Below are 24,757 nucleotides of genomic sequence, written 5' to 3' on the forward strand. Positions count from 1 at the left end.
ACAGTAGTATACCGCTGTTCAAAACTCATAAATCCATGGACAAAAAACAAAATCGGGGTAACAAACTAAAACCGAGGGAAACGCATTAAATATAAGAGGAGAACAACGACACAACACCGAAACGCAACACACACAGAAACGGACCAAGCAACAGACAAAACACCACGAGAATAACAAATATAACATCAAAACCAAATACATGAATTTGGGATAGACAAGTACCGTGCCACGTCTTATCTAAAAAATAAGAGAAAACACAAACGACTCAACGTTAAAATGCAACACACACAGAAACGAACAATATTATAACAATGGCCATCTTCCTGACTTGGTACAGGACACTTTTAAAGGGGAATAAAAGTGGTGGGTTGAACCTAGTTTTATGGCATGCCAAACTTCGCACTTTAATGGCAAAGTTAAATATAACATTGAAATGACAACATAATATTACAGGACTACAATACAAATAAAAAGGAGACCATATTAGACAAAGAAAAGCATGATTAATAGATAACAAAAAGCATCAGGTTTAAAATTCAATACGCCAAAAACGCGTCTTGTCCACACAAGACTCACTAGTGACGCCCAGATATAAAAGATCGAAAGTGAAAAAAGTACAAAGTTGTACAGCACTGAAGATCAAAAGTTGAAAAGGTTTTGCCAAATACGGCATTGTTTGTATGCCCGGGATAAGAACATTCTTATTATATAGAACAATTCATGCTATTGCAAACAGTAAATTTTAACAAATGAAAGAGATATACATAATGAAACTGAAGTATAAACTAATTACAGAAAACTAAACCCGAATACATAACGCCCAGATATAAAAGATCGAAAGTGAAAAAAGTACAAAGTTGTACAGCACTGAAGATCAAAAGTTGAAAAGGTTTTGCCAAATACGGCATTGTTTTTATGCCCGGGATAAGAACACTTTTATATAGAACGATTCATGCTATTGCAAACAGTAAATTTTAACAAATGAATGTGAAAGATATATTCATAATGAAACTGAAGTATTAACTTATTACAGAAAACTAAACCCGAATACATGATGCCAAGTTCAATACAGCATAGACACACCCGAATCAGTCCAGGCGTCAACGCAATTAAAAAAAAAATGACGTCACATACGATGGCGAAAAGGCAAACGTTATGCCACATTTGAATTTATGAAATTTAGAAACAGCATGACGTCACACATGAAAAACTATAATTCAAAAGTGAGATAGAATTAGGATTGCTTTAAGATTATATTAGAACTAAATACTGATGATTTATTAAAACAAAAAGCATATTGCAATTCTTATTAATAGCAATTAACTGTAATATATATATGTCCAGTTTGTTATGAATCCAACTTCAAACGTAATTAATCGTACAAAATTAAATATAATAAATAAAGGCGGTGATTAATTTTTCCATCCGTAACACCTAAATATAATAAAAAGACGTCAACACATTTGACAAAATGAGAATTACAAATATAACATTAAACATGTAAACTAAATACATGAATTTGGGATAAACAAGTACAGAAACACGTCTTATAGTAATACGAATTCACATTCAGCAAAACAGTCACAATCGGGAATAAGTCACGTTTGGTAATTAAAAGATTAGACGACATAATGACAAACCACAATCTACCATGTGGTAAAAATGTCCTTAGCTAGTTTGGTTAAAGAGACATCATTTTAAATGTGTTGCATACTAACCACGTATATGGTGTGTTCATATATATAGAGATCAAATTGTTCACCTCTACAAGTTATTTTTATTTTCTACAGGCCCATTGTATTTTTGCATTTTATAAATATTAATAACTCTAAAAATTCTTACACATCTACAGTGTACATAATTTTGAACCCCTTTAAGACATTAATATTTTGTACGAAACCAATAAATCTTATGGCGCCGAATAATTGAGAATATAATTTGAGCTTGCTTGGTAATATGATATTGGGTAATTTTATGATAACCTAAGATAAAAGGAGGATTTAAACATTATAGTATACCTACTAATATGATTATATCATCGGATGTCGATTGAATATTGTATACAAAATGAAGATTTGTAACACTGGACGTTAAACAACCCAACAATATATCAATCGTACCTACTGTAACGCATGTATAGTCAAGCATCTGGTTTCATATCTGTAAACACTCTTCATTTACAACTTCATATTGGTTTTTTATTATGACATAAGTATGGTTTTGTACCAACATCAAGATGTATTCCTAAAATTATTTACAATTGTATATAATGATAAAACAGATATTACAAAAACATATGGACAGTACAATAGATCACACCAACCACCAACATTGTCTCTTCAAAAAGACAAGAAATATGAACAACGCATAGTAAAGATACATCCACTTTGGTACAGACACAAAATGTGCCGATCTAAACCATACGTGGAAGGTCCAAGCACATAATAAAAAACCTGCCCAGTTCAGTCATGAACAGAATTTACGCACTGATCTTCCTACACGCAGAGGGTCTTTTTCGGAATTTAATTTCAAACCATCATATAGAAAAAGTTATTTCTAGCCCTTTACACCATGATTAAAACCGTTCTTACCAATTTTTTTTTAGCAAAGTCATGAATACTATTCGTACCAATATTCTGACAACATCCTGAAGAAATTATAAAATAACAGTTTTATCAATGAGAAGAACATTATCCACTATCTACGGGGTGCCGAATGAGACTCTTGTGTTTTTTTACAAAATTCAATTCTGTCATAACAAAATCATTTTTGTCTTACAGATACAGACTTGTTTTATGAGAACTTCAATTTTGTGATGACAAAATTCATTTTTTTCATGGCAAAAGTCAATTTTGTCAAAATAGTATGCAAATATAAACTTATTTGCATACCTTTTCGACAAAATTGACTTTTGTCATGAAAAAATTGACTTTTGTTACCTGATATGGAAATTAAAACACAAAAGTCAATTGTGTGAGACAAAATTGACTTTTGTGAGACAAAATTGACTTTTGTGAGACAAAATTCAATTTTGTCAATTTTGTCTCACTAAAGTCGATTTTGTCTCACAAAAGTCGATTTTGTATGCAAATTAGTTCACAGTATCCAAACTAAACTAATTTGCATACAAAATTTACTTTTGTCCCCCAATTTTTAAATTAGTAGGTAACAAAAATCAAGTCTGTGATACAAAAATTAGTTTTGTCATGACAAAAGTAACTTTGTCCACTGAAAGATAATTTTGTGTGACAAATTTAAATTTGTAGTATACTACAAATTTTGTTAAACTGAACTCATTTTTGTTGAACAAAACTCACTTTTGTCCGTACAAAATTGAATTTCGAGTACAAAACCACAAGAGTCCCGTTCAGCGCCCCGTACTATCTTTATAATGAAATTGAAAAATACATTTTTATTTTATTTTTTAGATAAATGACATAGAAGTCAATATACACTTTACTTCAGTTTGATATTCTTTCTGATTCAAATCATGATCAAGTTTCAATCATTATTAAACATTTTGGGTCAATAATTTACTACTTCCTGAAATTTGATGGAAATTAAATTGTTTTATTTCAAATTGTAAAATTTAAAATGTTATAAAAGTTTCAACCCGAATGAAAAAAAAACCCCATACATACAGTGGATTTTTATTCAGCCCACATAGTTGTTCTTTTTATCGAATGATTATTTTCTCGTGTTCCGTTATTTTTTTAACATATATAGACGTTTAAAAATAGTACTGGTGTTAAAAAAAATCCGGGTGAACCTCTGTGTGTTTCTCTCGGTTTTAGTTTATAACCCGGATTTGTTTTTTCGCAATAGATTTTATGACTTTTAAACACCGGTATACTACTGTTACCTTTATTTAACTAAGCAACTAATAGCAACAAATGCATCAACATTTTTTTTTACGGAAATGTTATGCCTTTTTCATGATTTTCGTTTCTAGAATGGAATCGATGTCAATGTGTATTTCTTACCTGCAATATATTATCGTATAGTATTTATGTAGATCACACTGCTGTTTTTACAGAAAGTGTGGATTGTTACCGATCCAATTCATTCCATTATGTCATTTTTTTTTGGATATTTCATGTATCCAGCTCGAAATAGTTTTGCGATAAAATGACATTTGTAATTAAACATGATATTGCTATTAAGGGGTCCCAATTAGGGCTAGTGGGATTCCCTACTTACGGCCGATCAAATGATGAACGCAACATTTCTGTTTGTTAAAAAAAAAACATAATATTAGATGTAGCTTTCAGTTTGATATTACAACTTCTGAACAACATCATAAATACAAAATATTACAGAGAAGCGGTATAATTTGTCCTGCTGTTGTTATTTTTATAATATGGCATATTTTAATCATATCACCGTCATTAATTATCTTTTTCAAAGATGTATATATACATGACGATAGTCCATGTATTTATTTCACTTGCATCATCAAAATCGGAAACATTGATGTCATCGATTGGAATTGTATTTTCTAAATTCTCTGTACTTTTGAAGATATCAATGTTTGTCTGTAATACCAATTATGAAACGGTTCCTATAACAGAAAACAATAGCTAGTAATCTTAAAATAATGAAACAAAATGAGCAACAGGGTACTGAACACAAACTAGAATACATGTATGTACATAGCTGATATATCGAACAAAACACACACTTTTATGCTTCCATTTATTTCATAAAAATGTAAACCTGGCAAACAATGAGTCCAATATATATCTTCAGACACATACAAAAAAGATTACATATGTATTTTAAAACAAAAGAAGGGCGGATCAACTTTTTTAAAACTGCTTTAAAGAAAGGTTGAATTTATGTCCGCAAGAAAACTCGATACGGTGACCTATAGTTGTTAAGTTCTGTGTTATTTGATATCTTGTGGAGAGTTGTCACATTGGAAATCATACCACATCTTCTTTTTTAAATAATTAGTAAAATTTTCAAAAATATGGTTACAGCAGTCAACATTGTGCTATAATCGTAATCACTATAAAAACTATAACAACAAAGAAAAACATATAAACATATAAACAAAACACATTAGCAAAAACGAAAGACAAGCATACAAAGAATTACCATAGTAAGATAACACTATGATAGAATGTAGGAGCACTGAGCTACGTCAAATGGAAATAACACAAAAAGAGACTAAACAGTAAAAGTAATAATTTACAAAAAAAAATTAAATGAACGCTATAATACGTAATTTAGATGGTAAACAACGTCAGTACCTAGAATCTATACTTCAAGAACATCGTATACTATTTATGAAGTTGATACGTAACATTTATTAAGAAGGTACTGGTATCTTCCGATAAACTTTTTTCTACGAAAAAACGATACGTTCTCTGACATAACCCTGGTTCATCATGGCAACTTTTTGCTCAGACACTGAAAAAATATTCAAATCATAAGTCGAAAACGAACTAACAACGCAATGGCTAAAAGGGAAAATGACCAACAGGAACACGAACACAAAACAGGATAGAAAACTGCAGACTGAGCATCGCGAAAGCCACCAAAAACTGGGACGGGGTCGGGGGGTTGATATCAGATCAGATAACAGACCCTGCTTCAGATGTGGCACCCTTCGTGTTGCTTGTGTAGTACAAACCAAATCATAAGTCTTATTCGGTAGGTCTCTTTCGTGGGGAAGGGAATGGGATTGTAGATACGACCATTGGAACATATCCCCGTCGTCATATGTGAAACAGATATTCTATACCGGTCAACAAACTCGTGATCGCATCCGTAAACTTTACGAAAGAATGATTTCAACTTCACCACTAGGAAATCTTGGTTTAAGCTTCCTTGTTAGCAGCTATCCTCTACAAAGGAAATCATGATAGAAAATATAAACACTGGAATATCGTATTAACTAAAATTATATACTTCATTAAGCTTCTGTATTTCGACGAAATTAAGAAAAAAAGTTAAAATCGTTTTAATAATAAAAAATAAAATGTGACAAAAAACAAATGATTTTGGTACATTTATACTATTTTGGATTTTGAAGATGCATTATTGAATTTACTTTGAACAAGTTTCCACATAAATGTAAGAGATGGACTTAGTCATATCAAAACATTCACGTGCATCTTTGCCACCAGTTTTTTTGAGAAAAAAACTTCAAATTGGTAACATTATTTTCATGTATAGAAAGTCAGGTAGACCCGTTATATTCAAGCATGTTTAAGTCACCTGTTTTCTCCTATAAAGGGGCAATAGCTTCGAGATAAATCATAAAAAAAATTGGTTCAATAATTAATATAAGTGAAATAGTGAAATAATAGTTCGTTATTAGCAGCCAGTATGGTTCAATTTTGTCAAAACAAGCTAAGAAGTGTAACGGAAATTGGTCATAGTTCATTTATTTCTATGCGAAACACCAGTTGTCTTTCCCTATAAATTGTGTTTCTATATGTATATAAGTTTTTCCATAGTTTGCGCACCATCTATTACTTAAAACACCCCTAAAGTTGGTATAATCTTGATTTCACCCCTTCAAGTATAATGGACCATTCCATATGGTAGTATATAAACCAGCTCAAGACAGAGAAACTTTGTCACATGGGATCCATCAGTCACGTCTCAGGCATTACAGCTGAACGGACGTGCTGGGCCAGCTCTCCTTTACCCGCTATCTTCGATGAGGGTTTACAGTTAGATGATCAACGACTTACTACTTAAGATGACAGAAACCAATCCATGCCGTACAGAGAGACGTAGTAGTTGGCGTACCCGCGTTAACATGCACTCCAAAACCATTGTATCATGGGGAGTGTTATGCCGATTAACGTCCGAGTGTTGTATCCTAGGCGTTGGGTGATACGACCTTCATTTCACTGCCTCACGGCGTTGGTCCTGATAACGCTTCCTGTCATCTTTAGAACTACGTCCACGATTCATCTACCAGTACTCCATCATCGAGGTTAGCGGGCTGCCAAGCTGACCAAACTGGCCCTGAAAGCAGCCGTTGTGAAGAATAAAGATCCAAAATAGTAAACAAACCAAAATCTACTCACCAAAACCAAGATGGCGGCCTCCATTTGGCGTCCTTTGCTACCTGTTTCTGACCTACGGCACAAAATATCATAAAGCTCAACAAACGCCTTCCGGCACCGATCCGACCGTGCGAGGGCTGAAAAGCCAGTCAAGGTTGTTAAACACTTCCATATATATATATGAAACTTTGTCAGTTATATGTGGACCGTTGAAGTGATAACATCAGTGATTATTTTCCAATTGGTAAGTAGAGTGAATTAAGTGATTCCAGAGGATATATAAATAGTGTTCGGATTTATATGTGGATATTGCAATAGTGATTGTGATACAATGTATAAAGTGAATCTGATATATATAAGTGGTTATTGTATTAATGAGAATACAAGGTGTATACTTGCTGGTGTTGCAAGTTGTACTATGTGGAAGTGTGAATACTTCATAGATTTGTATTAGTGAGAATACAAGGTGTTTACTTGCTGGTGTTGCAAGTTGTTATATTGTGGAAGTGTATTAGTGAAAGTGCAGGTCGTGTTAAACCTTACCAGTTGGATAATATTCATTGTGTGGGAACTCAAAGGGATAGTTAGTGCGTGAGTTCAGCTGTGTTTATATATATATTCCTTAATTGTGAATTGAAACATTGTGCAAGTGTAATTGTGTCATTGTGTTATTGTAGTTAGTTGCAGACTAACAAGGTGATACTACATATTGGTGGACGTTGTAAATAGAAGTTGTATATATGTGATTTTCTGTTCATACGTTTTGTGTAATACTTACTTGATGCATGTAGCAAAGTAATCTGTTGTACTATGTGGAAGTGTGAATACTTCATAGATTTGTATTAGTGAGAATACAAGGTGTTTACTTGCTGGTGTTGCAAGTTGTTATATTGTGGTAGTGTATTAGCGAAAGTGCAGGTCGTGTTAAACCTTACCAGTTGGATAATATTCATTGTGTGGGAACTCAAAGGGATAGTTAGTGCGTGAGTTCAGCTGTGTTTATATATATATTCCTTAATTGTGAATTGAAACATTGTGCAAGTGTAATTGTGTCATTGTGTTATTGTAGTTAGTTGCATGACATGGTGTAATAAAGGGCCGTATGCATGATGCATAATAATCTGTTAGGGACATTGTGAATAAATCGGTCTGATACATGTTGCATAGTGATTGCATAGTGACATTGTGTATATATATTCTGTTATGAAACATTGTGTCTGTGCATTGTGAATGAGGTACTTCACCCGGCATTTTGATTAATGTGCATTGTGTAGCTTATATATTTGACATTGTGAATTCATTTAAGGGTGTGTTAATTGTTTTAAATAGGACAACTTGTTGTGGTGCAAATTCAAGTTGAACACTTGAAATCCTGATTTATTCAGATACATATCCATCGATCGCCCGGTTACACGTTACAGAAACATCGATAATGAACTATTCACTTGCAAGTGAATAATTCGATCTCATTGAATCAGTATTCATGTGAACTTCTATTTAACCTCTTAGCTAGAGATGGCTTATGCATGATTGATGCGTGTTATGCTATTAAATTGATTGATTGATTTTTTTTGGTTGATAACTTATTTGCTTCTGCTATGTTTCCATAATCATCTCCTAATACAATGACGAGACAGGATCAGAGGCAAGTGTGTCGTAACATTTGATGGATAATATACTGAAATATTCAAGTTAATAGATTACCTTAGCCGTATTAGATTGTCTTATCCGTATTCATGGTATTTGGCAGAACTTTTTGGAGTTCTGGGTCCTCAATGCTCTTCAACTTTGTATTTGTTTGGCTTTATAACTATTTTGATCTGACGGTCACCAATGAGTCTAATGTAGACGAAACGCGCGTCTGGCGTATTAAATTATAATTTAGTACCTTTGATAACCAATTATAATGTTAACACGTAAATATATTCAAACAATTTTATTTCTTTTAAAGAACAAATTTCAACATTATTATGACATTTAGTATGGTTTCAGGTTTTATTAGTTTTACATTATCGCATATATTCTGTAACATATTTCAATAGTATAAAAATAAAAAGAGACGCTAAAGACTAAAGTTAAGTGAAATAATTGAAATGTATATGTAAATCAATAGATTCGCAACTCGTGGTAGAATCTTAGTATTAAACGAACAATGAAATGTATCATATGTATAATCCGGTATTTAATTAAAGATTAAAGTAATTCAAGAAATATTGTGTGGAATAAAACTAGCCGCATACAAGGGTTTTGCTCATTGTTGAAGTTTGTACGGTTACCTTTAGATACCAATACCAACGTTGTTTATACAGTTGAGTTGTCTCATAGGCGACCATTCCGCAACTCCTTAATACTAAATAATTCAAGAAATAGTATGTGGAATCAAATCGGCCGCAGGTGAAAAACAATAAACGAGGACTTGCAAGACGATACAAACCGCAGGCATTTTTAATATTGACAAGTAGGTGCTCTTCTGGTAACAGAAGTAACAAAAGTTCCTCTAAGGAAAATTAGAGTGAACGAGGAGCACGACCCCACACTGACGCTAGGCCATAATTTGAATAACGCTTCCTCGGTACTCGGAGGATAAAATTCAAAACTGGTAACAGTGATGAACCGGCCGCTCTGGTAAACAAGAGAAAGCCGTTAATAAATGACACAACTTCCCTGTGGTACCACAGTAGAATATTTTATCATATGGTCTAATGTAGAATTATAGGGTCATGACCCCCCCCCCCCCCCCCCTGTCATCTTGCCAGATCCCGCCTCTACACCAGTACTGCGACAACTGTTTTATTAAAGATAATACTAACAAACAATGAAAAAATATCAAAATGCATTAATAAGAAATCCGTCTTTAGAAACGCGTATATCTATATGTTTTTACAGTTGAATTCCAGAAATTAAAGTTTTCTCCTTTCATAGTTAGTAAAACGTCCACCATCAAGATATCAGCATATTATAAGATGTGTAAAAACTAGCACTGTCTGTTTCAAATCAGTATCAAGTATTTATATAAGACTGTTTCATCCTCAATTTAAAAGCATTCGAAAAAACGTGTAATCGCAATAACAGTTCACGATATAACTTGACCCAACCTCTGCAATATTATGTTGTTATAAAGAGTCGAAAAGTTCATCCTCTTCGATATTTACCATACTCCATTTCAACTTCCAAGCAAGGACCGAAACTCATAAACTCGGCAATCGCAGGACTTCGGGAAAGTTCGGAGAGCCGACAACCTTGCTTCGGAAGTTGATAAAGGAACAACCATGGAACTAAGGAAAACCCGCGTGAATTTCCCCGATACAATGGATAGCAACGTCCGGGGATATGGGTTAGGAGTCTGTTTCCCGGCCGTTATTGAAATTCTTGACAATACCAACCTAATGGGTTAGCAACACTCAGGGTCTATGGGTTTTGTAACGACGTGCGTTAACCAATCAAAATCCTAGAAATATACTAAGCCGGGGATAAAGATTATCTATCCCGTTCCCTATAAATCTTTTTTTTTAGACTTTTTTAAAATTTGGATGTTTTACATTGTTATAAATCCAATACCGGCGTTTCACATCAGCGTATACAAGTAGCTCCGACGTACGCTGGGCGTGGTAAAAAATCATGTAGCCTACGCTACATACGTCTGACGTTTGTCTAACGTAGATGGAATGCACGCTACGAAGGAAAAAAAGTCTCTTGAACGTATTTGAGACGCGTACAGGTAAAATCTGGGACGATAATCCGTGCTTTCGGCGTGTGTACATGGGATGTTTAATTATGGGTGCACACCCGCATACGTTAAAGTCGAACGAGCTTGAAGCGTGTAGAAGGTCATACTTTGACATGTACTTGTTAAAGGGGAACTAGCTGTCAAATTCATGTTCAACGATTTGAATCTAATTCTCATATTTAATTTATAACAATATAAAACATTTATCCAAATTATAAAAAGTCTAAAACAAACAATTTACAGGGCATGGGTCGATAAAATATAGCTTCGCTTTGTGTGTTTTTAGTCAGACGCTATCTAATTAACTATCGACCTCCGATAGCCATATAAGCGATAAAAACATAAATATAAATAGATATAAAATATGTGCCATTGGATTTTCTAGGTCTGTTTAATTTCACATTATAGATAAAAAAATATATGTTAATCATCGTTTTACCTGTGTAAGAATGATTTTTTGTGGATCAAACAAGTCAATCAAATGATTTACCTTTGTCACTTTCAATGTCGACATTCTTTTCCTTTAAATAACTGAACACGGACATTGCATGCGTCATTCGTCTTTAGCTAAGGGGTTAAATTGAAGTTAACATGAATATGGATTCAATGAGGTCGAATTATTCACTTGCAAGTGAATATTCATCATCAATGTTTCTAATCTTATTTTGACCAAATTGAACCTTACTGGCTGCTAAAAGCGAATGATTATTTCACTATTTCCCTTTCATTAATGATTGAACAAAAAATATATCGTGTCTTGTGCCCCTTTAACAGTTTGTCCGCAGCGTAACGGGTTGCGGGGGACAAGGACATACCAGGCGCTCGTCCGTGTGTCCGTCCGTGTGTCTGTCCGTGTTACCGTCTGTGTGTCCGTCCTTTCATACGTCACACAACTGGTTTCATTATCACAATATGGAAATCAAATTAGAATATATGTATTGTAACTGTAGCCGTTCAAGAATTGTGCTCATTTAGAATTTATGTGGAAACTAGGCATTGTGTCCTATGAACACTTTTTTCAATTTTTTTATTTGTTTTTTGAGAAATAATGAAAATTTATAGAGATTATTAAAAATTTAAAAATTAATTTATTTCTCCCACCCACCCCATTTGCTTTAAACAGGTGGATGATAATTTCTGTTTTAGCCATGGTGTTGTCAGTTTATATTCGATCTATGGATTTGAGTGTCCCTCTGATATCTTTCGCCACTCTTTTACAAATTAAAGTGATGTTGCCATTCTGGAATTTGTGAAAACACGGAATAAAAAATAGGAAATATACTTTCGCCTCTATTTTTAGAATCGTCTTATGCTATGATAGTACTATCCAATGGATTTTAGTGTAATCAAATAGTCTACCGGTAAATAAATGACACCCCGTGTTGTAAGATCTTGTAAGAAATCATAGCATAGTAATATGACAGCGTTGCTCTATGGTATATCGAGATAACAGTAAAGTATACAAATTGACCAACATGACATAACAGCTAGTATGGTGACTGAGGTGACAAAATAGTATGAAAATTTTTCTAAATATTATAATTAAGATGTCTTTATAGTATAAAGTGTATCTTTATGATATAGCGACATCGCATAATAGTATAGAAAATGTAGCTCCATTTCTTCACAGTATAAAAGCAAAGTGATAAAAAAAATTTATAGAAAATTGACTATAATATTGCCGCGCGCTTAGCGGAGAAGCTCAAATACCAATTTCAAAGTCATATTTACTCGATGCGAGGACGCTACCACAATTCCCAGCGGTTTGATACTGATTCCAGTAAATGTATAAAGATTGACACATTGTGAAAATGAACTGGTGGGCAATAATATTCAAGTTCAGAGCAATAGGGATCTGCTACACTTTAAGAAAAACTTTCTTTACCAAAACTAAATATGGTGGAAACAACTTGGGTTCTATCTAATTTCAGATCAGAATTAATCTCAATATATCTACAATAAGGTTTTTTTCTGATTTTTTCCAAGTGAGGGAATACATGATACACATGGGGAAAATATTGGCCCTTCCTCTTTAATGAATTTCTTGATGATGAAAGTTTCCCCAATTCATATATTCAAATTAATTGAAATATATAGTATCTATAAAGTATTCAAGATACGAAGAAATCTCCATAATGTTACCTGTTATATATCTATATATATATAAATAATCACCCTCGAGTAATCACCATCAGTTTTATATTTGATAAACATATATATAATATGCTAGCTATAAATAAACACTTGGGAATTTATATTCTAAAAATAAGTGCATCACAGGTTGAGAGGTGTATGCAAGGGCTATTGTATATTTTTTAATTAACGTGCTCTACAAGAACACAACAATAATAAATGATATCAACAGACAATATTTTGAAAATATGCGAAACTAAATTTTTACTAAATGATATCCGCTATATCGGAAAAACCAATCCCCGAAAACGTAGTAAACCTCCTGTTGCAAAACTTTATAAATAACCTATGAAAATTCCAAGATAACTAGAATTGTGAATAAAATAAGTTGATTTTCCCTTGGATTGTTGCACACACGTTTTGAGGGTAAGAACATATATTGTAATTATTCTTAAATGTAGAAAACACCTTGGGAAACCCATTTTCACTGTGTCCATATAGGAAAGTTCTGATTAAAGTAAGTAAAACAAAAACACTTCTCAAACTATATATATAAATTTTGAATTTGCTTACCAAATATGAAAATATGTTGATTTTTTTGGCGTTAAATAGTCATGAACTTTCAAACTTGATGTAGTTGCCGAAATTCACCTAAATGAGCTTACTTTAAATATAAATCAAATATAAACGGTAATAACTGTCCTTTCCTAGGTTCAGATATTTCAGTTTTACACGTGAAACTTCACAAAAATTTACGACAAAAGAGACGATTTTTTGTTCACTATTGTTTATTTTCCCTTTTTGGACAGTGATAATCCTTTTGCTTCATCTTACGTTTTTTTTTTATATATATATATATCGCATCTCGTTCGGTATTTACAATTGTCTGTGGTGACGGTACCGTTTGGATTTTAATTAACATGATATGTATTACTGGTAAATTGATAAGTCGGAGAATGAAGCTTTTACTCAATTCTTCCAAAGATACAAAGTATTTGCCTGTAGAAAAAATTATTCCAAACGGCATAGCACATCAAAATTTTTACCGAGATGTTGTTTACCGAGCCTGGAAACTTAGATACGTTCAGGGTAAACTTATCGATCTTTTAAATAAACTTGTTCTAAGAAAGTACCAATATAACTCTGTAATTAGATATTTTAATATTGTTTTATATGCATAACCAGGGGCGGATCCAGCCATTTTAAAAGGGGGGGGGTGTCCTAACCCAGGACAAAGGGGGGGGGGGGGTTCCAATTACATGTCCCCATTCAAATGTATTGATCGTCCAAAAAAAAGGGGGGTTCCAACCCCCGGAACCCCCCCCCCCCCCGCTGGATCCGCGCCTGATAACTATTGAATTTGTTAACCGTAACTTAAAATTAGAACTAAATTAGTGTAAATGCTTATGCATGCATTGCTCTACAATCTGTCGATACCTTATCTTGACATTGCACAATGTTATGTTTTCCTCTGACAGTTAATGACGTCTTAAAAGTAAATCCATTGGATTTTGTATGTTTACTGATTGATATTTAATTATTTGATACATGATTTCTTTTATTAGTTGATATTTGTTTGAGCTAGCTGTCAGTAATTTCCTTTCAAGTACTCTCATATCTCAGTGTACTTAGTGTCACTTTAATTGTTGGGAATTATTAATACCCCTCGACGTCCTGTTTTTTTTTTTTGGGTAAAATAATGTGTTTCTGTTTTGTATATATCTTTTGTAGTTTGTTCTCATGTTGAACTGAAAAACCAATATCCCAGTTTAGGGGGAAGGTTTGACGCCAGGAAACTAGTTTAGTTTTACCCCGCCACATTATGTGTCTGTCCCAAGTCAGGAGACTGGAGTCTGTATTTCAGTTGTTGTCGTTTTAGCTGTATATCAGTCCGTTAGTTTTCTCGTTTGAATTGGGTTTTTTTCATTTGTCATTTCTGTGCCTTTTATAACTGAATATGCGGTCTGGTTTTTGTTCGTCGTTGATGGCCGTATACGATGGCCTATAGTTGTTAACTTTTATGTCTTTTAGTTTCTGCATGCTGGAGAGTTGTCTTATTGGTTATCATACCACATCGCTTTTTATTCTTATATTTAAGTATTTTATCAACTGAGACTTACAATGATTTTTGTTGGTTGATGACCATTTCCTTTGTTGAAAGTATATATATATACATAAGATAAGATAAGATAAGATAAGATAAGATAAGAATTTTATTAATCTAATCAAGAACCCATAAAGGGCATCATTTTACAACACAATATGATTGGAAAAAGCAAAACAATCAATAAAGACAAGTTTGCTGTTTGGTTGTGATGTCTTTTAATCAATGTTCTGCTTTTTGAAACTAGGTTTGGTTCACAACCAAACAGCAAACTTGTCTTTATTGATTGTTTGATCAAGTAGCATATATGTATCTGAAAGAAATGGAAAAGGTGAGTCTAAAATTTCTAAAACCAAACCTAGTTTCAAAAAGCAGAACATTGATTAAAAGACATCACAACCAAACAGCAAACTTGTCTTTATTGATTGTTTGATCAAGTAGCATGGCTACTGCTCTTAAACTATGGTTATATATGGGAAAAAAGACTTTGCATACTATTTACAATATGTTTTATTTAACCTTTGATAGTATTCCTTTATATATACTATTGGAGCAATTTAATAGTTTCAGGGTTCCTTAATTCTTTTAATTAAAGTTGGTAAAATATAAGCTACAATCCCTGAAGTCTAAACTTGTTGATTCGGAAATTACAACTTACGCAATAGATATGGAATGTTGCCAGCCTAAGTCAGTGTAAACAAAATTATAAAAAGAATATTCGAAATCCCAATTTATTTATAATGATTGTGAAACGTTATTTATATTTAGAAACATTGAAACCCCCATTATACACACACGCAATACATGTAATACATTGTCAGTCAAGGCTAGAAACGACGAATAAAACAGAATGCAAAACGAGAAAAGAAAATCGAGAAATATGCGCAAAAACAACGAAAAACATATGAAAGAATAAATCGAGAATTGACAGTTCAAATTTAACAAGGGTGCCACTATATCCCTTCCGAAACTTTTACTTCCTTATATAAGGAATGTTTCCTTCTTCTATAAAATCTTAATAAAGACCAATTATTATATCGGGACAGGTACGTATACATATTATCTTTCTGTATAACTATGATCTTTTGACTATTGTTTTTATCTGTCATGAGACCAAGCTAAATATAGTCCTATTTTATAAGTTTCAATAGGTAAATCGACTCGCTGTCATTAAATAGAACTAATGAAATATTATGTCTTTGATACTGTTACTGGTTTTCCCACTTAAAGGGGCATTAGCTACGAGATATTATAAAAAAAAACATTAATGAAAATGAAATAATGAAATAATAATTTGCTTTTAGCAGCCAGTTTAATCCAACTTTTTCAAAATAAGCTGAGAAACATCGCTAATGAATGATGTATTTGCAAGTGGATAATTCGTCCTCTTTCAATCCGTATTCGTATGATCTTCTAGTTAACACATTAAATGTGTGAATCAAGCATAAATGAATGATTCGGTCCACAAAATTTCATTCTTAACCTGTTAAAACGATGATAAACATATTGTATGCTCCGCCGTTGCGGAGGTTACGTTTTTATCTTGTGTGTATGTCCCGAAATTAGTTTCTGTTCTCTAACATAAGTAATCGTAGATCAGCGGAATATAACGTCATAATTATTCGGGTTAAAACTCAGATTGCTCTTTCGTATACTTAAGTCAATGTATCTACACAGTGTGAATGGACAAAAAGTATCAACTGAACATAATTTCCCAAACTGAGGGATGAATCAGGTGTAGAACAATATGAAATAATTTTACATACAAGTGAAAATGAACGTTTGAGATTTCAAAAAAAATGTTGTATTCACTGCATGCTTAAACCGACCAAAAACCACTAGTGGCCTTAGGTTTATAAAGATAGCACTAAGCGTAAACGACCATCATATGTATTCAAATTTATTTTATTTCTGAATATTTTACTAGTGTTAGCACTTCAGTTAACTGTGTATGTAGAATTTGAGCAGTGTTAGCAATTGGAGAAATTCTCAAAAGGCTATCGTTATCCCTATATGGGCCCGGTAATACTACCGTGTCTCTGACCTTAAGGCAAATTTTGAAATAATTCCGAATTCATTGAAGGCAAAATAATACGAGTATCGTTTTCTTTTCTGCGCTTTAACAAAAAAAAACACCCGAAACTGAACGATAAAAAGTGTTGATCACGGATTACACGTTGCATGCTATATAAGTGTCGAGATAGCTGTAGGTCACATATTCTTACTGATTAATTCAATATGACAGACGGAGAAGCAAAAACACACACATAAGCTGGTATCCACAATAAAGAAAGTGAATGTGATATTTCTTTGAGCAGAAACACTGTAACGTCTAGTTAATGGTATGAAAAAGCGGTTCATTTATAGTATCCGCACATGGTATTTAAAAAGGCTTGCGTGGCGGGCATGTCAAGAAACACATTGGAACACATTGGACAAGTAAATACTGATGCTACGAGTGAAGCAGATGTTGCTTACCATTCCGGAGAACATGCATGTGTTCACTATTAGTGTTTGAAAGGAGTTAGTAAATGAGACAGCAACATGACTATACTAAAACTACCAAAAACATTTGAATTCAAAATACAATCTTCAACAATAGTCTGTCAGGTGTTTTTACAATGTATTAGCTCCAAATAACAGAAAAAAAACCCACATTTAGGTATGCCATAAGGCCACCACTGATTAGTTTCTGCATTGTTTTCCATTTCAGAGATGTGTGCATGGTCTACATATTAAACACGCTAGTCTATGGGTGAGTCAGTGTTGTTTTATATATATATTGTAAAATTTGATGTGACGGTAAGTTACAATATCATCCTACACAACAGACAAAACACACAGCTGATCTACAATGTACACCATCCTCTTGCCATTATACGTAGTTTTTACTGTGTTACAGTCCTAGATAAAGCCAACGAGGAAATGCATTAGGTACTCGACTAACGAAAGCTCTATTTGTATATTAGATAGTAAATAAAATGGTCAAGGGCCTTAGGGGGCTGGGCACAGTGCAGTCTGTGATCGAATTCTGCTGTCGGAAGAACACCATTTTTTGCAGAATGTATCATTGTTGGGCTAGATATGAGACAAATTGCATATGAATTATATGTTATCCGAATAAGGACATCCGTCGAAAAATTGTCTCATGGTTAGACATATAAATAAATTATATATATTAATAGTGAATAAACTCACCAAAGATACTAGGATTTAATTTTGAAATGATTGTCTTGATACAATAATTACTATTCAAAGCTTACATAATTGTTGAGTTTGTCCAATTTGATGGATTAATCCCTTCGTTAGTATTACGGAAACTTCATACCAAATCTTTTAGTTAATACGAAAAAGCTTTTATTGAGATATGGTAGGATTTCGATCGACACAATATCAACAAAGACCAAAGGACAATGTGTTAACAACTGCATGCCTTTTACAATGACCAAAGAACATACCGTATAGGAAGATTTAAACGGCCCCCAGATAACGAAATGTTAAATTCATTTAAAAAATTCCACTAAAGACCAGATTTAAGCCAGTAACATACATCGGAAAATAATTATGACAAAATAATAGCAATGACAACCACTAAAAAACAGGCTCTTGATTTGGAACAGACATAAACAGAAGGATTCAGAGTTATCCATGAGTGTGCGTTTTTGTTCCGCCTTTAATTTGAACTTCACATTATCAAATAACAAACGCAAATAATTTAAAAGAGGACGAAAAAACGACACAATAAAAAAAAAAGAAAAAAAAAAAAAGAAACAACGAACCGATATAAGAGTACTCGTAGCAACTGCGAGTTTGTTTAAGCCGATTTCAACCAATTCAAAACTAAAATATTATTCAGTACATCACTATCAGATTAGTGATTCCGTTTAAAGACTTCATAACTAGTCTAAGAAAATGAGAAAAAATATGACTTTGACTAGTCAAGCGCAAATGCCTTATCAAACCAACGGTTGTGTTACTTGCTATAAACTTGTTACTTGTTGGCCGTATCACTATGTAAGTCATTAGTAGTTTGTTTAATATGGTATTCCTTTTCTTCATACAAACTTTTTTTTTGTTAATGATTCATTTGTATTCGCATTTGGTAGTTATAGTTGAATATGTTGATGCTTTCTGATCAACGGATTTTAGCAGGAGTAGCGTCAATGGTGAATGTGTCGTCAGGAATTGCTCAACCTGTCTAAGGAAAACAAATATTCCTGTATATTTTATCTTTTAACTGTCATGAATGTCAGCGAAAGCGAACAGCAGCAATGAGACAGCAACACGACTATAAAACTACCAAAACCATTTTAGTTCTAAGAAGTTAAAATACAATCTTCAACAAGACCAGGTGTATTTACAATATGTCAGCCTTGAACCATACCTATTAAAAAAATGTGAATAAGTATTACAAAAGCTATTAAAAATCTACAGTCAAATATTCAATTCTCTAAATAACTATGACATAAGGCCATCACTGATTAGTTTCTACATTTTTTCCATTTCAGAAATGTATTGCTTACATGTTTAACACATTAATAAAAAGGTAAGTCAGTTTTGATTTTTTTGTTATAAATTTGTGCTACAAAAAAAAAATGACAGAAGATTCCATAGGTGCAATATAAAATCTAATTATGCTAAGAAAAAAGAAACAGAAAAAAAGCGTGGTCAAAAAGAAAGAGCACGAAAAGTCATAAAGCAGTTTACAAAACAACAGGAGCCGAATCCATGCTTTGTGGATAGAGGGCGCGATCTTGATAATTTCGCAGCAAATATTGTGACGTTTTCATTTTTAGATTTTAAGGGGTGCACATCTGCTACTCTTCCGATTGAATGTTGACAATATCGACAACATCGCATTGTCTACTTTATCGTGTCATTATTGTGTTTACATTGTATCCTTTCTATATAAATGTTCTGTACCTTTGTGTTTATACGTACACATCGTATACATATAGTGATGATCATGTTGATATATCGTGTCAACATCGTGGTTATGTGGTATATATAGAGTTTTACCTCGTTCACATCATATACATCGGGATGTTGACAATATCGTGTTTATGTTATATATGTTTACATCGTTCACATAAACCTTTCTGTTTACATCGCAATGTTAACAATATTGTGTCAATATCGTGTTTATATTGTATATCTAGTCTATTACTAAGTCTTTCTGTCTACATAATTCACATCGTATACATCGAAATATTAACAATATCGTGTCAACATCGTGTTTATATTGCATATCTAGTCTATTCCTTTCTGTTTACATCGTTCACATCGTATACATCGCAATGTAAACAATATCGTTTCATCATCGTGTTTATATTGTAAATCTGGGTTGCGTTCAATATCGTAGCGGCTACGTAGTGCTACGTAGATTTCTCACTATTGAACGTGTAGCTAGCCTATAGCTTCTACATAGATATTGATAGCAGCTAGGCAAAAATCTACGTAGTGCTACGTAACCGCTACGATATTGTGTATACATCGCGATGTTAAAAAATATTGTGTTAACATCGTTCACAACAGTACTGAAATATTGCAATGTAAACTATGTAAACACGATATCTTTACAACATTGTTTACATAGCGATGTTAACTTGTCAACAATGTAAACAATATGTAAGAGTTCAGACAATGTAAACGATGATGACACAATATTGTATAAATCACGATGTCAACGATGTCAACGATGTTAACAATGTACAAGATTTCAGACGACCAAGTTAAACGATATTGACACGCTATCGTGTTTACATTGTAAATATCGCGATGTTAACGAAATAAACACGGTATCTTTACAAAAGTGTATACATCGCGATGTTAACAATGTCAACGATGTAAAAAATATGTAATAGTTATCAAAAGTACCAGGATTATAATTTAGTACGCCAGAGGCGCGTTTCACTCATCAGTGACGCTCAAATCGAAATATTTATAAAGCCAAACAAGTACAACGTTGAAGAGCATTGAGGATTCAAAATTCCAAAAAGTTGTGCCAAATACGGCTAAGGTAATCTATGCCTGGAATAAGAAAATCCTTAGTTTTTTCGAAAAAAATCAAAGTTTTGTAAACAGGAAATTTATAAAAATGACCACAATCATGATTGATATTCATGTCAATACCGAAATGTTGACTACTGGGCTGGTGATACCCTCGGGGACGAAACGTCCACCAGCAGTGGCATCGACCCAGTGGTTTAAATAGTTATCAAAAGTACCAGGATTATAATTTAGTACGCCAGACGCGCGTTTCGTCTACATAAGACTCATCAGTGACGTTCAAATCGAAATATTTATAAAGCCCAGACAATGTAAACAATATGCAAGAGTTCAGACAATGTAAACAATGTTGACTAGATATCGAATAAACATTAGGTATTATTTAATAGTTATCCCATAAGGACGCGGTGTGTCAGTGTAAGATCACCCCGATGGCCGGAGGCCAGAGGGTGATCTCAGTAACACTGACACACCAAGTCCGAATGGGATAACTATTTTACATCCCAGCTGTTTTAGATTAGACGGAAAACCATTTACAATTCATAAAATCTAGTTTATAATGCCACACAACCATTATAATATACTTTATATATTACTATATGATGTATACCCTCAGTGACCCTCAAACACGATGAGCAGATATCAAATAATGTCAACTCGCCCCACTTGCCAATCGGCCCACACTATATCGCCACTTTATAAAAGAATCGCCCCACTCTTGTTTACCGACTCACCCCAGTTTTGAAAAAGTGTAAAATCAAATTGAACAATCAGTCTGAAAACTCACTTATTCATGTTTTTAACGAAAAAGGTTTAAACCTCACTGAATAAAGGTTTGACAACTCGCCCCACTTATAAAAAGATCTTGCTTCCTTTAAGTATGTCAAATTACTGTTAATTCGTATCCAGTCGTCCTGGTGTAGTGGTATGTGTCGTGGCTTGATATTCTAAAGGTCTTGAGTTCGAATCCCAGCATATTCACTGGATTTTTTCTACGTGAATTTTGATAGAGAGTCTTTTCCGTATAATTAATTACAAGTTTTATAGTGGATTTGACATTCCCGCCAAAATGTTACAGAACAAAGGAAAGCATGTTAAACAAAGAAACTCAAACTGGGGTGATCTGGTAGGGGTGATCCGGCTCAGATCACCCCTGTTAGAACAAAGGAGCTGGGATGTAATGAATGTATCAACGAAATGTATCAATGACGTGTATTTAAGTTGCGTTTGGTCATTTGTAGTGTAAAGAGTAGAAAAGTCATAAATGTCAACAGAATTAAAAGGACCACCAAAAGCATATATTTTATCTAAAACCTCTAAAGATTTGTTATCACTCCAAAAATAAGTAAAACCATTATTTTCATTATAAAAGTTAATGACAAGTTCTTTGATAGTAGTAAGAGAGGTAGTTAGAAACACTGATAGATAAGTAGTAAAACACTTACTAGATGCGGAGATGAAACGGAATTTAAATGTTTTTTTTTCACAAGTGAATGATTCGTCATCAATGTTGCTTAGGTTATTTTGAAAAAATTGAACAGTGGCTGCTAAAAGTTATAGTATTTCACTATTTCACCTTCCTTATTGATTGATAAAAAAAGTTCATTTTTTAAAATTTATTTATCTCGTAGCTAGTGCCCCTTAAAATACGGATAAAACGCGTTGCGCCGGGGGGACAAAGAAACACTACATGTGTGCGTCTGTCCGTCCGTTCGGTCTTCTTAGCGCTCTCACATGTACGATTCTTGCCAGATTTTTTATAAAAGTTATATCATAGGTTTATTTCAGACATGTCTTGGACAAGTTCAAAAATCTCTTAGCCGATCGTATATTTTCAAAAGAGTTATCATGCCTCTTGGAAGCATTAATTATATTGAAAATTGCATCGGCGCATGTCTCAGAAAAATGTTTTCATCTATACCTTAATATAACATATATAATAGGTATAGAAGAGGATTTTTTTCTGAGACAAGTGCCTGAGAATTCTTGCCATAATTTTATGAAATTTTTATCGAAGGTTAAATTTAGCAATATCTTGAATGAGTTCAAAAATCGTTGCCGATAAATTTTCTGAAAGACTTATATACCCCTTGGCAACATGAATTCTATGGAAAATTGCTTCGTTAGCACTCGTATTTGATCAATTTTGTCAGAACTTTATGAAATTTGTATCATAGGTTTATATCAGCAATGTCTTTGACAACTTCGAATCAACGTCCTTGAAAATACTGATTTGATATTTGGTACATAGTTTTATAAGACAAGTTACAGATCAAGTTAGAATTTTGTTCCGGTCGGATGATTTAGTCAAGAATTATGGTCGATAAAAAAACTCCATATCTAATGTTAAACCATATTTCTTTTAGGAGTTGTGTCCCTGGGAAACATTATATATTTGGAAAATGACATAGTTAGTGCTCTCAGACATGTGTACTTGAAACTTAAATCATATGTTTATATAAGCAGTGTCTTTGACAAGTTCGAAAATCATTGACGCTAGTCCATTATTTCGAAATTCTATTTTATAATTTCTTTCACAGTAAATTATTTATACTAATATAGTCAACAACGTATACAAGTTATAATTTATTCCCTTAATTTTCAGACATTCAAAAATGGATATTACCATTGGATGGTCAAATAGTTTATGGTCATCACCTTGCATATATTGCAGTTCTAAAAATGGAACAGTCACCAGGTACCATAAAAGATCATAATCACATCTGGTTACCATTCAAAAATAATTATTCGATTGTCGCACATTTTGTATATTTTTACAATTACATGCATGGTAAAGAATGTCAAAGTTTGTTTTACATGTATCTATAGAAACATGGCATTTTGTGTTTTTATACGACCGCAAAAATTGAAATTTTTTTGGTCGTATTGGTATCACGTTGGCGTCGTCGTCGTCGTCGTCGTCGTCGTCGTCGTCGTCGTCCGAATACTTTTAGTTTTTGCACTCTAACTTTAGTAAAAGTGAATAGAAATCTATGAAATTTTAACACAAGGTTTATGACCACAAAAGGAAGGTTGGGATTGATTTTGGGAGTTTTGGTCCCAACATTTTAGGAATTAGGGGCCAAAAAGGGCCCAAATAAGCATTTTCTTGGTTTTCGCACTATAACTTTAGTTTAAGTTAATAGAAATCTATGAAATTTTGACACAAGGTCTATGACCACAAAAGGAAGGTTGGGATTGATTTTGGAAGTTGAGGTCCCAACAGTATAGGTATTAGGGGCCAAAAAGGGGCCCAAATAAGAATTTTTCTTGGTTTTCGACCCATAACTTTAGTATAAGTAAATAGAAATCTATGAAATTTTAACACAAGGTTTATCACCATAAAAGGAAGGTTGGTAATTGATTTTGTGAGTTTTGGTCCCAACAGTTTAGGAATAAGGGGCCCAAAGGGTCCAAAATTAAACTTTGTTTGATTTCATCAAAAATTGAATAATTCGGGTTCTTTGATATGCCAAATCTAACTGTGTATGTAGATTCTTAATTTTTGGTCCCGTTTTTAAATTGGTCTACATTAAGGTCCAAAGGGTCCAAAATTAAACTTAGTTTGATTTTAACAAAAATTGAATCCTTGGGGTTCTTTGATATGCTGAATCTAAAAATGTACTTAGATTTTTTTTATTATTGGCCAAGTTTTCAAGTTGGTCCAAATCGGGGTCCAAAATTAAACTTTGTTTGATTTCATCAAAAATTGAATAATTGGGGTTCTTTGATATGCCAAATCTAACTGTGTATGCA

At 33.2% G+C, this 24,757-nt stretch overlaps 1 protein-coding gene across 1 annotated transcript in view; it reads left to right on the forward strand.

Annotated features, from left to right (window-relative positions):
• Nucleotides 1-17,705: 17,705 nt before the first annotated feature.
• LOC139514445 (TNF receptor-associated factor 3-like) overlaps nucleotides 17,706-24,757 on the forward strand; it is a 48,073-nt gene continuing 41,021 nt past the window's right edge. The window contains exons 1-3 of the mRNA XM_071303729.1: nucleotides 17,706-17,747; nucleotides 19,501-19,538; nucleotides 23,607-23,699. The gene's annotated coding sequence lies outside the window, so the exon portion shown is untranslated. The remainder of the gene's footprint in view (nucleotides 17,748-19,500; nucleotides 19,539-23,606; nucleotides 23,700-24,757) is intronic.

The sequence above is a fragment of the Mytilus edulis genome, chromosome 3, assembly GCF_963676685.1.
Source record: "Mytilus edulis chromosome 3, xbMytEdul2.2, whole genome shotgun sequence".
Taxonomy (NCBI): domain Eukaryota; kingdom Metazoa; phylum Mollusca; class Bivalvia; order Mytilida; family Mytilidae; genus Mytilus; species Mytilus edulis.